Consider the following 15490-nt stretch of genomic DNA (forward strand, 5'->3'; position numbering starts at 1 on the left):
GGATCAGCGAGAATTAGTCCTTAGTAGTCTACATGATCAAGTCTTTGAGAGTTTAGTCAAAGACAGCGGGACAGTCAAATGACAGTCAACGGACAGTCATCATAGAATACATTATACTATCCACGCAGAACATCGAGTCAACGTAAGCATTTGGGAGTATTCCATAACTCAATGCTCGTCAACATCAACCACTAATTGGGAGTATCAACTTGGAGGAACTACATCCATCACCTAGGTCATCATTGGAGCATCATCAGAACCATCAGGTATGTGTTACTCCTATTCAGGGCTCAAAGGCTCAATACTCGATCAAAGCGATACTCGTCTGGCAAATATTCCGATTATCCGTAATTAACACATCACAACACTTACAGTCATAAATCTTATCTATGAGAAATATAATTGTTGTTAATCGAATGAAGTAATGTTTTCTTATTTGTATTAATCTCCAGTTGGTATATGAAAAATTAAGTAAACCTCTCGCACATGAATATAAGATCATTCCCACTCATTCTAGATGGTGAGTGGAAGGCGCTCAGTATCACTCAAATTGCATCCCCAATTAGGCACTGAGTGACTGGGTTGTCAATATATATATATATATATATATATATATATATATATATATATATATATATATATGAGGAATAGTCAAAAGTTCCCGGAATGTAGTTTCCGTACTTGTTATGCAATTACAATGAATCTTATACAGTACAGTTCTTAGGTTGTCTAATTATGAATTGCACACATATGAACATCTCATAACAGGCAGCATAGGAGTAGTGTAGTTGAACGCATTAGTGTGTGGTGATCAGTTGGTGCAATTTTACAGATCGAACAGAGCAATGCGTAAATATCAAGTTCATGTTCTAATTGGGGAAAATTTGCTTCAGAGACTTTGATAGCCATAAAAACAGATTAGGACCATCGGATGTTTGGCTCTTCCCAAAGCTGAAAGTGGGCATTTTTCGTTTCGCCAACTTAGAAGACACCCCCCCCCCTAAAAAAAGACGATGGCTGACCTTTGGGTGAATACATAAGAGGCCTTTCGTGGGAGGTTCCACGAACCGCAGGAAAGGTGGAATAAGTGTGTGTGTGTGTGTTTGATTCCGAAGGTGCCAACTTCAAGTATAATTAAATAAATGTGTACTTGTATTGTCGTAATAAAGAGCTACAACAGAATTCCGGGAACTTTTTTATTATTACTCCTCGTATATATATCGGGTGATTCTGTTAGTCCGTACCAGGCCTTTAAATCGAAAACGGTCAGAGATGTGTACAAACTGAACAACACGTATCCCATTAGTTGCAAAGGACAACAGATCGAAGTAAAAAGTTTCGCCCCAGGGTTCCCCACAGGGTCCCCAACGGGGTCCAACTCAAAATTGTCAAATGGAAAGAGGGGTCAAGTGGTATATCGCTTGAAAGCTCTTGTAAAGAGAAAGAAGCTACAAGTCCAGATTCTTTACGATCACCCTATGCAACATAGCGGCGGGTCAAAATGTCATGAAAAGTTACATTGAAAACAATATGGCCACCAGAGATGGGCATTTTTGATAACCCTCACTCACCCTCACCCTCAATTGACTCCCTGACCCTCACCCTCAGCCACCCTCACCCTGAGTTGACTCCCTCACAGTCACCCTCATCCACCCTCACCCTCAGTTGACTCCTTCACTCTCACCCTCAGCCACCCTCACCCTCAGTTGACTCCTTCACTCTCACCCTCAGCCACCCTCACCCTCAGTTGACTACCTCACCCTCACCCTCAGCCACCCTCACCCTCAGTCGACTCCTTCACCCTCACCCTCAGACACCCTCACCCTCAATCAACATTTTCACCCTCGCCCTCAGCCGCCCTCACACTCATCATATTCGCCCTCAACCACCCTCACGCTCAGTCCACTCCTTCACCCTCACCCTCAGCCACCCTCACCCTCAATCGACACTTTCACCCTCACCCTCAGCCACCCTCACCCTCAATCGACACCTTCACCCTCACCCTCAGCCACCCTCACCCTCAATCGACTCCCTCACCCTCACCCTCAGCCACCCTCACCCTCAGTTGATTCCCTCATACTCGCCCTCAGACACCCTCACCCTCAATCGAATCTCTCACCCTCAGACACCCTCACCCTCAGACACCCTCACCCTCAATCGACTTCCTCAGCCACCCTCACCCTCAATCGACTCCCTCACCCTCATCCACCCTCACCCTCAATCGATTCCCTCACCCTCACTCGACTTCCTCCCCTCAGCCACCCTCTATCAACTCCCTCACACAGTTCTTTCATGTACTAAATAAACAATAAGTAAGGGTTAATATGATTCTGATTCAAGTGATTGAAATTTATATATTGTTTATTGAAGTTTATATATCTACGGTATAATATTATTTATATTTCATATACTTTGCACTGGGATCGCTCGCACTCGGGTTCACCAAGACAAGAAAGAATATCAAAGGGTCACGGACATAAGCTCACTGGATATAAACTCACTATTAATAATGTAATTATATTATAAGATAATTCATGCAATAAAGAATACAATAATGATAACTAAATACATTTATAGGTTAACTAATTTAATTGCAAAGGAAAATAAAACTGAAAAATAAAATATTAAAAAAAAAAACAACTGAAAAGTGGCAAACAGAAAGTATGACAAAAATGAAAACCAGATTTTGAATGTTAATATGAAGTAGATTTTGAATATTAAAAAATAAATTGAAAACGGATTTGGACAAACAAAAGAGTACTAATTCCTTTTACTGAAGAAAGTAATCAAACCCCCTCCTCTATGCTGAAACTTTCGGTGCAGGAAATTTTGCAGCACAGAAATATTGGTAAACGAAATTTTGGTGAAAGGGTGTCTCCTTATTATTTTTTTTACTATGGCTGAAATCAACTCAGAAATATTTCATTTTTCTTTAGAAAGAAATGAAATGAAATCTTTTAAGTTTTACGTCCCACGATTATGCCGGTTAGACTAAAGAAGACGGATGAATAACGAATGAAATGGTGGAATGAAGAAAGTGGGAGAACCCCGAGGATACCCACGCACAAGGTAGTTGTCCACCACAAGGTTTACTTGGCGGGGACTGGGATGGAACCCGGGACCCAAGCACCAGAGGTGAAAAATCTTCCACTGTGCTACCGCTCTCCCCCTTTTCAGCAAAACGTATGATGGGTATGAAGAGGTATTAAAATCTAGACTTTGACTAGTAGTAGGCCTAATTCAGTAGAAAATAGAGCTACTAATGCTATATATCAGTTATCAGATAGAATAAAATAATAAGGATGTTGCCGGGTTTAATGTGTTAAACGTGAGTTGACTTTGAGGAACTTGTAATAAAATGCTCCAGATATTTAAATCTGGGCTTTGAGTACTTGTAGGCCTACCTTCTCAATAGAAAGTAGGCTATATAACTAACGTCACATAGGAGTTATTAGACATCAGAATGTTGCAGAGTTCAAGGCTGTTATTATACTTGCAGACCAATGCTCATCAAATGAATCTCTTTCTTATTTTATTTATTAAGAACAAAACAACAACTTATTAACCAAAAGAAAAACCTTTGTGTTAGTAAATAAGAAAGAGATTTCTTTGAGTGTTAGGCTGCAAACAGGACGACAGCACTAAGAAGCAAGGCCTAAATACATCTGAGTATGATGAATTCGTATATAAAAAAAATCACCAACCAGAGTCATGAATCCTGTTAAGTAACCAGTTTCTATTATGTAAGTATGCATGCCTAATCATGACAATATTTTAATGCAGTGATGAATTGCCCGACCTATAAGAAAAATATGGTTCCAAAATTTCCAGGGCAAAAATTACGCCTACTGTCGACCATGCTTAACACATTAAACTTGCAACATCCCTATTTTATTCCGATATCTGATAACTGCTGTACAACATTAGTAGCTCTGCTTTCTACTGAATTATTAGGCCTATTTGTAAATAATGTCTAGATTTTAATATCCAGGGTATTTTGTCACAAGTTCCCCAAGGTCTGTCCACGTTTAATACAACGCAACTCCCCAACCTTTTTTTTTTTTTTTTTTACACCTGATAAGTGATATAAGATACTAGCTCCATTTTCCGCTTAGGAAGTAGCCAACGCCTAAATTTCAATACTGGGTGAATTTTATTAAAAGTCCCTGAAGGGAGCTTATGTTTGCTATCGATGAGCTTTTGTCCGCCCCTGTAATATAAGACTACCGGTGAGGTAATGTCCGGTGAGCTTTTTGCCGGTGAGCTTATATCCGACGGGCGGCGGTAATTTTGTCATCGGAAAGTTCGTCACCGGTAATTTTGTCACCAAAATATTACCATATAGGTAATTTCGTCACCGAAAATTTTGTCACAATAATTTCATCACCAGTGTCTTTGAGAACATAATACAAGTACAATGAATGAATCGAAAAAGCTTTTGAAATTGCTTTCTTTAATCTTCAACTGAAGCAAATCGAAATATTTCATTATTATTATTATTATTATTATTATTATTATTATTATTATTATTATTATTATTATTATTATTATTATTATTATTATTATTATTATTATTATTATTAAATAAATAGTTACATATTTTAGATATTGTATTTGAGATAAGAGATAAAAGTTTCCAGTAATTCTATCACAGAAATACATATCATATAGGAAATTTTGTCACGGTTATTTTTTCACCTTTCTTGATCTAAGTAGAGGCAAAGTAAATGACCTAAACAGCTTACGTTATTTTAATCAAACTTGGAAAACAATTCGGTTGATGTTAAACTCTGCAAAATTTAAGTTTCGGCTATTCGACTCAGGAGCAAGCACCAGTAAAGAAAATAGAGCCAGTTTCAGCAAATGTTAAAAGCAAAAAGCGTGGGGAACTAATGGGTTTATATATCACTATTTACAAATATTAAGTTTCGTCAATATCAAAATTTCTGAACAAAATTGCTAACAACTATGGGAAGATATGCCAATCCGTTCATTTTCCCGCAAACTAGACGAACATTTGCATCGTTCTTGTACCGTTCTCCGAGCCCAAACTCTTGGACCTTCCTCCACGTTCACTGAGTCATGTGAAAAGAGTGATCTTTTTTAGGAGCTATTGAAAGAAGAATGTTATATTTCAACTCTGATTAAACATTGGCAAATTGTTATTGGATATATATGTGAAGAAAACAAATTTATATAAAGGAAGAAAAACATATAAATATTTCTAACGTTTCCTTTAAATATAGCCTTATGGAACTATTGAGAAGTGAAACATGGATGGTGGACGGAAACTTTTCAATGGCTCCTTTAAAAAAAAAAAAAATCACGCAGGCCCTATATGTTATTTAAGGTGAGACTTCCTTTACTAGGTGTATGCCCTAATGCAGAGCAAGACACAAAATTCAAATGAAGGACTGTTTCGTGCGTTGGTGCATCAGTGCAGTGAATTTAGTGAATAGCCGGACCCTGTAACTGTGGTTATGGATTTCGAGATAGCGGAAATGCAGACTGTAAAAGCAACTTTCGGAAATTCAACTCGTGTACAGCATTGCTTTTTTCACCTGACTCACTCAACATGGAGAAAGGTCCAAGAGATTGGATTCACAGTACGGTACAAGAGCAATGAAAATTTTTGTCTATTATGCAAGAAAATGAACGGATTGGCATTTCTTTCCACAGCAGATATGCATCAGGAATACAAGAGGCTTCGGAGGAAGAGCTGGAACTTCTGGACTATTTTGATAGCACTTAATTCAACAAGTTGAAGAAATAGTTTCAACTTTGCTACATCATGATGCTGTGGGTCAACCACCAAAAAAGAAAACTAGATTTCAGATTTTGCAGAAACGGCTCCAGTCTTCGTGCATAATGTATAACACTGGAATTAAATGTTTGAAAAATTTTTTGCTTGTTGTTTCCTGTCATGTTATGAATAGTAGAAAATGAACATGTAAAGCACTTATTGCATTATAACAATTTATATTTTTTCTATTTTCTGTCCTGAAATTTTGAAAAATTTAAAATTTGTAAATAGTGATATATAAATCCATTAGCGGCCCATTTTGCCTGTGCTTTTAACATTTGCTGAAGCTGGCGTTATGTTCTTATTATTGTTTGTTCTTGCGTCGAGTATACGAAACTTCGATTTTCCAGAGTCGAACACCAACTGAAGTATTTTCCAACATTGGTTAAGATAAGATTAGCTGTTTTGGTCGTTTACTTTGTCTTTACTTAATTCAACAAAGATGAGAAACGACGAAAACTGAACTGAAACATTGGGGGGCTCATCCCCCTCATCGGTAAGATTGGGGGGCTGAAGGGGACTGAGCCACCGGCGCCTATGCTTCGAGATACACTTCGCGGGTGGGGTTGGGACAAACTCCCCGGAACTAAGATAAATTATAAATTGCGAACATATGTTACTTTTGTGAACGTTGTTTTAGGAAATAGTGTCCCAGTGTAGCCCTTAACATTTTGATGTTGCCTTCTCCAAATTCTCTTGAAGAAAGACTGATCCTACTAAAATAGGATATTTGTATCATACTCAATGTCTCGTAGATCCACAGATAAATTAGATATTTCACATTTGCACGCTCACTTTTATCCAAAAGTTTGAATTATTTTATTCCTCGAAGTTAACTTGTTTACGGCAGATTAGGCTTTGAGATTCCTAATCAACAGCAGACTGAAAATTAGGTGTTTTTAAAAGTTATTCCTCATCACATGAGGGGAAATCTCAAAGAAGGCAACTGGTATTAAACATGGTTATTTTTTTCAAATTTCCTAAATACTGATTAGATTCTGACTTCCATCGTGCCTACTACACAAAACTCGATAAAGTTACTGGTATGAAGCCATATCTCCTTTTTTGTACTGAAAAATATTATTTTCGAGCATTCTCTTTCTCGGAAAGCAGAAATATGTTCTATTTATCATTAAATGCCACTTACCACAATAATAGATAATGTTATTCTACACCCGAGAACATGGATTGGAAGAATTATCAGTGTTGCCATCCATAGAAATTACAAAGTGTCCGGAATTTGAATTACGCAAAAAATCTAGGTTAAGACTGCGACTAGAATAATGAACTCAATTGTAGTTGATTACTTATCATGTTGTCTTGGTTCTTTGTTAACTACTTTTTAAATAATATTTGTATTTATTTTGAAATAACTTACACAAGTTATTGCAAAATAAATAAGTTATCACAAAATAAATACAAATATTATTTAAAAAGTAGTTAACAACATGAAAACAAGACAACATGATAAGTAACCAACTACCTTTGAGTTCATTTTTCTAGTCGCTGCCTTAACCTAGATTTTTTTTTTTTTGTAATTCAAATTTTGGACACACTGTAATTTCTATGGATAGCAACACTGATAATTCTTCCAATTCGTATTCTCGGGTGTAGAATAACATTATCTATTATTGTGTTAAGTTACATTTCATTATCTCTTTTCATTTATGAAAAACAGGCAAAAGAAAAATTGTTAGCTTTTCAAAAATGTTTAGTAGTTTGCCCCCCTAGATACAAGTACCATTTAAGGGGTATGTCAATTTGACACCGAACAATTTACACCAAATTTGCTTAAACCGGGAAATTTGCCGGTTCGGACAAATTCCCTCCCCCCGGACGAAATCTCCCCAAAACACATCAGGTAGAACATAACCCCCCGGGAAAATATGCGCCTAGGACAAAATCTCCCCGGGCAAATTCCTCCGGAAAAGTAACTTTTAATGAAGCTTCTCTCACTTTATCAAGATAAAGTGCAGAAGGATTTCTTATTTATGATAATGGACCAAAAAGGATGAACAGAATATTGATTTTTGCGTACATTATGCTTCTGCAGGTATTCCAGGAACAAGACAGATGTTACAGGGATGAGACATTTCAGGTTGCTCCTGTGCATTTAGGCTTGAACCTGGACAAAAGTAATAATAAAGCGAAACCACTTGGGTTATGTTCAGTATGCTTTCCAGAACAAATCCTGAAATATTCCCATCTTTTATCACTTTGGGAAAATCCGTCATATTGAATTCAATATGGCGACCAGTCCGAGACACATTTTTATTAGACAATTATTATTATCATATTCTATTTTACAGTTACAAAATAATAGGCGATGATGGTTTCGTGGATCAGGTTCTTCAGCAGCTGGAAGTGGAATTAAATTTTCATTGTCCTTTCGAGTGGGATCTAGATTCACTCTGTTCCAATTTTGAATTTGTAGAAAAATTCTTAATGAATGTTGTCTCGCTGCACCTGAGGTAGAAGAAAGAGTAGATAGATTGAAATTTTCAGCAACGCTCTTTTTCAAGTAGGTTTGCACCGCATCTGGTTCAGATTATCAATAACTTTTTCACCGTTTATTGCACAAAGAAATTTTTCTCCAGCCTCTCCAATATTATCTGGTGAGGAGTGTTCTTGGCTTTCCCTCTTCCATGCAGAGCCGAAGTATAATGTGGCATCCTGTTGTAGCATGAAGAACCAGCATTAAGTTCTTCACTTCATCCAAAGATTCTTGAAATGCTTTGCTACTGTATATTTTCTGAGGACATTTCTCTTTGCTAGGGATAAGGATGTAAATATCATGCTGAGATGGAGCATGCGTAATTAGTAAAACTAAGAGGTCTCTATAATCTCCGATTATAAACCAGTCTCTTTTCGGTATGTGCGATTTCAATTACAGTCGCCACAATTAATGTATCAGCATCGACTTTCGCTTGCAGCACTTTAATCCCTGTTAGCTTGCAGCACTTTAATCCTACATCACGAGAGGAATCAGCATATGTATTTATCTCTACAAATATTTCGGAGGATGTTTTACGACCAATGCGTTCACTATCCTCATTACATTATTATTAAAAGTTACTTTTCCGAAGGAATTTGTCCTTGGCGCATTTTTCATGGGGAATTATGTCCTACGCTATGTCTTTTGGGGGGATTTCGTCCGGGGGATTTTGTCCGGGAAGATTTTGTCCTAGCCACATTTTTTCATGGAAGGATTATGTCCTACGGTATGTCTTTTGGAGGGATTTCGTCCGGAGAGATTTTGTCCTAGATTCAATTTTCCACCTCCATTCTGGGCAATTTGCCAAGCTTGGGTAATTTTGTCACTGGTAATTTTGCCACCAAAATATTAACATGTAGGTAATTCCGTCATCGGAAATTTTTACACAGTAATTTCGTCATCGGTAAATTTATCACCATAGTATTAGCACATAGTAAACTTTGTCACGGTTATATTTTCCACTTTGTTAAACTAAGTAAAGACAAAGTAAACGACCACTTTATCTTAATCAAATGTGGAAAACAATTCAGTTGGTGTTATATTGTAACTTTTTTCAATCTATTCCTACATCCATATTAATCTATGTATCTCTATAAAAAAGATGTGTATGTTAGAAACGGTATAGAGACGAGATGGAACTCAACACATTCTCGGTCTCGTCTCGAGCCAAAAAGCATTGTATCAGTCTCGGTGTCGTTTCGATCAATGTATGAAGCTCCTTCGTAACTAAGCGGTTAGCGTACGTGCCTTTGGCGTGGTAGACCCGGATTCGATTCCCGGCAGGTGATGTGGTTAGAATCCCAATTTAAGTTGTAGTTCACATCTGATGTAGCCTCGCTGATATAGTCGAAAGTGACGGAGCAACAGACATTTTGCTTGAGATATCATCGGTATCGAAAACCAACATTGAACCAAAATCAATTAATTCCAACACTTTTCATTACATGATTTTTGACTAGCAGACAGACATACATTATACTACTAGCCAGAGCATGTGCCTTTGCAGCATAGGGTTCCGGGTTCGAATCTTGGTGGAAGGTCATTGAAAAGTTTCAACGCATAACGGTAGCTTAGATTCCACCTTAAACCGTAGGTCGACATCTCGTATAGCTTCGGTGCTGAAAGGAACGCTAAATTCCAAGCCAACCAACTATGCAATTTACATCTTGATATTTTTAATCGATTCTCTTGTTTAACCAGATAATGTTCCTCTTCCCTTGATCTTGCCTTATTCTGAAATTCCTACTCTCTACTAATCTTAGCATTTTATTCTTAGTTTCAGAACAAAGTTAGTACAACACGAGCAGTTCCAGTAATAAATAAAATAAAATAAGCATATCTTTCGAAGGAAAATTTCTAAGCTGCGAGAAATTTTTTTTTGAAAACTGAAAAATTATGTCTGTTTTACAAAACTAAGTTTCGTAATATTTTGGCAATGTAGTTTTTCGGTTATTTCAAAGATTGGAAAGAGAATAAGATATATTGAATCCCAATTTAAATTATGTGTTGTTTAAAACATTTTCGTTATACCTGAGTACCTAGCTATTAGAGGTGATATTTTCTCCCTCTCTCCCATGCACACGCCTATGACTTAGACCGTCAAAGGGCAATTGTTCCACCAACTAACATATAACATAATAGTAAAAAAAGAAAGAAAAAGAAAGAAAAAGGGTAAGGCATGTAATTTCAGTAATTTCTGTTAATATTCGCCACGAGACCAAGAATTTCGAGATTGAACTTGATCTTGTCTCGGCATATCTCGAAATACAACTGTCGACCTTGTTCACGATTCTGTTTCAGACTCCCGACTAAGGCTCGATATGTTGAATCTAAACTCTGTCTCGAACTCATTGTCGTCTCGAAATTTCAAGACGAGAAACAAGATACTTAAAGCAGTCTCGGTTTCGGTATCATTCCTAGAGTATGTTGTGTATGGTCAAGCATAATTCTGGGACGGTAGGAGCAATTTAAATCAAGTTTGATACACATATGACATAAAATCAGAAAACAATATTGTAGGAATAAGACATCTTCAGTCCCCCTAGCGATGGATAGAAGGAGTGACATGTAAAATTAATCGAGAACAAACTATATTCATGCCGAATCCACATTTTTAAGAGTCGCTAAGCTGATTGGGAGAGTCCAGATGACATTCAAGCTCAGGTTTAGTCTAATAGAACAAAAGATCTCCGTAGAACCTTATGATAACTTTTAGAAATATTGAACCTACCAGAAGATTGTGAAAACAAACAAATATCTCTTCAAATATACATTTCGAATATTTTGAATAAATCTCTTATTCTTCCGTGTGTACAGTTCAAAGACTAAACCATATTCGAATGCTCATTAAATAAATACAAATTTTTTTTTAAAAAAATCTTAATTTAATGTAGCACCATTATGGTCTTTCGGCTGAAGGAGATAAATGGTTAATGAAAGTGAATGATGATGAAAAATTAAACTGTGTGCTCTCCTACCGGGATTTAAACCTGGAACCACGTACAAAGAAGGAAATACGAACTAGCCACTACACCAGCAGATAGGACTGCTTATTGTAATCGTGCTGAGCATCCCTTTGAGTATCAAGGTCATGACACGGCAACCTTCAATTTAAGGTGGAATCGTAAGCAACGTAATAGATCAAATTTTAAGACTCTTCTAATAAGGAATCGAACCCAGGATACGGTGTAAGCAAGGCGCACGTGGATAATTGTAAATATTTTGCCGTAATTTAAAAGTAAATTATTTGGAGTATTCATATAGTTTTCGGCTAAGAAGAAGAAAAGAAAGGTTGTATGCTGTTGTAGTTTCATTCATTGCTTATAGCATTGTTTCAAATTAGAAAAAAAAATCCACTGAACTCAAGCTACATACGTTAATTCATACTATCCTTCGGTATTGACAACAAAGGAACAAAACCATATGGAAAAATGTTGCTGCTCTGTGACAATAGGTAGCAATTTCCAAGAATTGTCTCACTCCCCTCTAAGCAGTGTGCTTTCAACCGTAAAATACAAGCATCACATGATCTCTTAATCTTTAGGAATGATGGGAGTATTTTGGAAACGATAAGTCTCATTCGGAGCCTAGGAAGTGTCACTCTCGTTTGAACCCGCGAAACTCAAGTGAGATAGTGCCACGAAGAACATATAATGATCACTAGATCGTTCATTGCCTTCGAATAGTAGTGACGAACTGTTTTATGCTTTGCGAATTTTCTTTTTGTTTTTACTTCTCAATTACTTTTTGTAAATTCGTTGAACGTGAACTTCTATGGGATAATACAGAAGAAATATGTCTGACAATAAAATGCAACCATGTAATCATGAAGAGCAACCTGGACCTAGTGGAATTTCAGGAAGACGCCGTCCTCAACAACGTTCCACCGTTACTGAAAGTCATGAGGAAATACATACAAAGAGAAAGAAGTCAGATGAGTATATTACAATGAATAACATTCTAAACGAACGATTAAAACATCACTATAGCACACGTAAAAGGAACGAATATTGAGGGAATTGAGGAAACCGTATTTGATTTGAGAATTATCTTTGTCGCCAAGTATTGAAGTAAATTCAGATTTCAGGTCTCGCAAATAATGTTCTTCTGTGAAACAGGCCCGTATCCACGGGGGGCTAGGGGGGCCGGGCCACCCTAAACTTTGGCTGGTCCCCTAAAAGTTTCACGGTAGGCTTGCAAATGAACTATAATACAAGGTGACCAGAACTTTTACTTTCAAAAACGGGACGCATAGGAATCGGCGACGGGGGGGGGGGACTTCCACATTGCATTTTGGGACTCAGCAGTGTTTTCAATTTACAAAATACACAAGTAAGAGCCATAACACAGCGTTTCTAACTTAAGTACCACCCAGCAATACTTTTAACTACTTCAACACTCAGAATTCCTACTCAATTCCCACTTGAACCACAGAGCACTCAATTCTCATTTGAATATTCAGAAGTTCTAGACACGGCTGAACCTTCCCAATGAGTGTTGGTACAGAAGAGTGTAGAATTAGCATTGACCATTTATATTTTGAATAATAATTACTGGGTACCTGGGTCATGTTTGCTTAAAAACGGGACATTTGGGCGTCCCGTTTGAGAATCAGAAAAAAACGGGACAACGGTTGAAAATAAGGGACTGTTCCGGCTAAAACGGGACGTCTGGTCACCTTGCTATAATATGGTGATGAAGTATAATATGATTGGGTCGCACTCCCCTAACTTCTACCAAGTAGTCAAACACATACGACAGAAAGATTTTCCCACAAAAATCTGTTCTACATAGGAAAGCAAACACAAATCGAACACAGAAGAAGTCCAAAGTAAATAAGGGGTTGTTTGTCTTATTAGTAATTCCTCACGCGAAAAGCGGACGACAACCTCAAGCGTCTAGGTGGTGACGTCACTATAAAGAGAGCGTAAAAGTAGGTTAAAAGATAGATTCTGCACATAGGTTAAGAGCCGCATCTGGTTGAGTGGGACAAGTAATATCTACTGTACATATTTATGGCAATGGACAGGGGTTCATAACGCAGTTCGTAGATATATTACTGTATATAGACAACAATTATTTTAAAGTTAGTAGTCTTTCTTTCTAAAAACTATCCAAGGATGGAATACACAACAGCCTACATTATTGGTCTGAAATTCCAATTTCCATAACATTCATTCAAAGACTGTAGAAACGCAAAATGCTGTAATATAATAAAATTTAAATGCATTAGTACGATAGAATAAGATATAATCAAAAAGAGAGATAGAACAAAAATAAAAAAAAAAGAGTCGAAAAATAATCAACGAAAATTGGATATCCAAATTTCGTATATTGTATTTGATGATAACTATTTAGGCGGAAATCGATATCTTCCAGATATCGCACATTTTCTCTGACGAAAATTAATTTTAAAAATCGACACTCTCCAGGTTTCCCACGTGTTATATTTTATTTAAGAAAGGGAATTATCTACTCCAACACAGTCTGTAAAAAAAAAAAAAAATAATAATAATAATAAAGTGATTTGCAGGTCGAGACAATAATACTACTACTACTACTACTACTACTACTACTAATAATAATAATAATAATAATAATAATAATAATAATAATAATAATAATAATAATAATAATAATAATAATAATAATAATAATAATAATAATATACAATTGTAATAAAAGAAATGGAAACAACAAAACTCCAAAACACAAGAAACGAAACAAGAATACGCAGCGCCTTGTCAATCATTCACTTTACCTAAACTGTAGAAATGTATCAGATAGCCAGGCGACATTGCCGGCCGTGTGTGCAACCACCCAGAAGGAAGCATTGCCTTCGACAAAGCCGGTTTTGGTAATAACGCCGGCTGCATTGAAAAACAATCCTGTGGAGGATCAGGGAGCAGAACTGTCTTCATCTTCAACATTGGGAGGCGGGCAGATTTAAGGCTTATTCTGGGGGGACATCAATTTCATCTCACTTTCCTTTGTACGAATCGACACAAATCATCACATTTTTTCTAAAATACACATTTCAAATCGGATTATTGGGGGGACAGTCCCCCCAGTTCCAAGATTGGAGGGGACATGTTTCCTCATCCCCCCGGGATTTGCGCCAGTGAATGCCGGTGCGTGTGCAAGCTAAGATTTCATTACATTGAAATCATGGCCGTCACCGACATTGCCGCAGCTGGCGCCGGCATTACCAGTATCGTGTGCAAATGCTTTTGTGAATGCCCAGTTGCTTTGAATAAATCACTTGGATCAGTTGAAGGCAACCTACAAGTTTTTTCCGCTTCCAATCTTTGTATTGTCCTCAATACCGTGACCATCGTCTTTATTTGTTTCCGCTTGCATTTGTCATCAACATTTCTACTAGCATGGGATGTTTCCTTTTGTCAAGTACATCACTTTTTCTTGGAAATCTGTTACCAAAGATTTCTCGCAGATTGACGCATGGTTGAGTGCTGGGGGAGGGATCGAATCTTGTCTTTCGCTGTTGTTCTATGAACACTACGTGGAAGATTAGAAGACTTCGGGAGGGAAACTATGAGGCTGTGTTTTTGCTTTTCTGGCAAGTCGCCACCTGCGCATTCAGAAAAGTTCGCTTTTCCCTAAAGAGACCCCTGCTACTTGGAATACGCCCCAGGCGAATTATTTAAACTTGTTTGTTGCACACCAACATCTGGAAGGGAGAGTTGATAGGGATCCGTTCTTTTCCAGGTCTTCCAAAGTGAATCTTTTACCACTAACATATAGATATTTGAAGTTTTCCATCCTTACGTGGTTCTTGCGCATAGTGGCGGATCGTGGACATAAGCTCACCTATATTGATGCAGAAGCGGACAAAAGCTAACCGGACATAAATTCAACGTAAATAATACAATTATGTTACTACAAACTATGTCATAACAACGATAAAAATTATGTTTGTAATAACCTAATAATAATCAGCGCCGTTGCTACAGAGGGTCTGAACCTCTAAACTCCCTAAAAAAATCTATCGTGGTGGCAAATCTCACTATGTCATAGAAAACAGCATGTCAAACAAAGGCACTAGTGTTTTTATATTATTATTATTATTTATTATGAAAGAGAAAACTAAATACATGGAAGTGAATCGGGACCGTAATACGGCAAATTGTGGAGGCGTTAAAATATTAAATAATACTTTTGATAAAGTGGATACT

Source organism: Thermobia domestica, chromosome 16 (genome assembly GCF_964235325.1).
Source record: "Thermobia domestica chromosome 16, izTheDome1.hap1.1, whole genome shotgun sequence".
NCBI classification, from domain to species: domain Eukaryota; kingdom Metazoa; phylum Arthropoda; class Insecta; order Zygentoma; family Lepismatidae; genus Thermobia; species Thermobia domestica.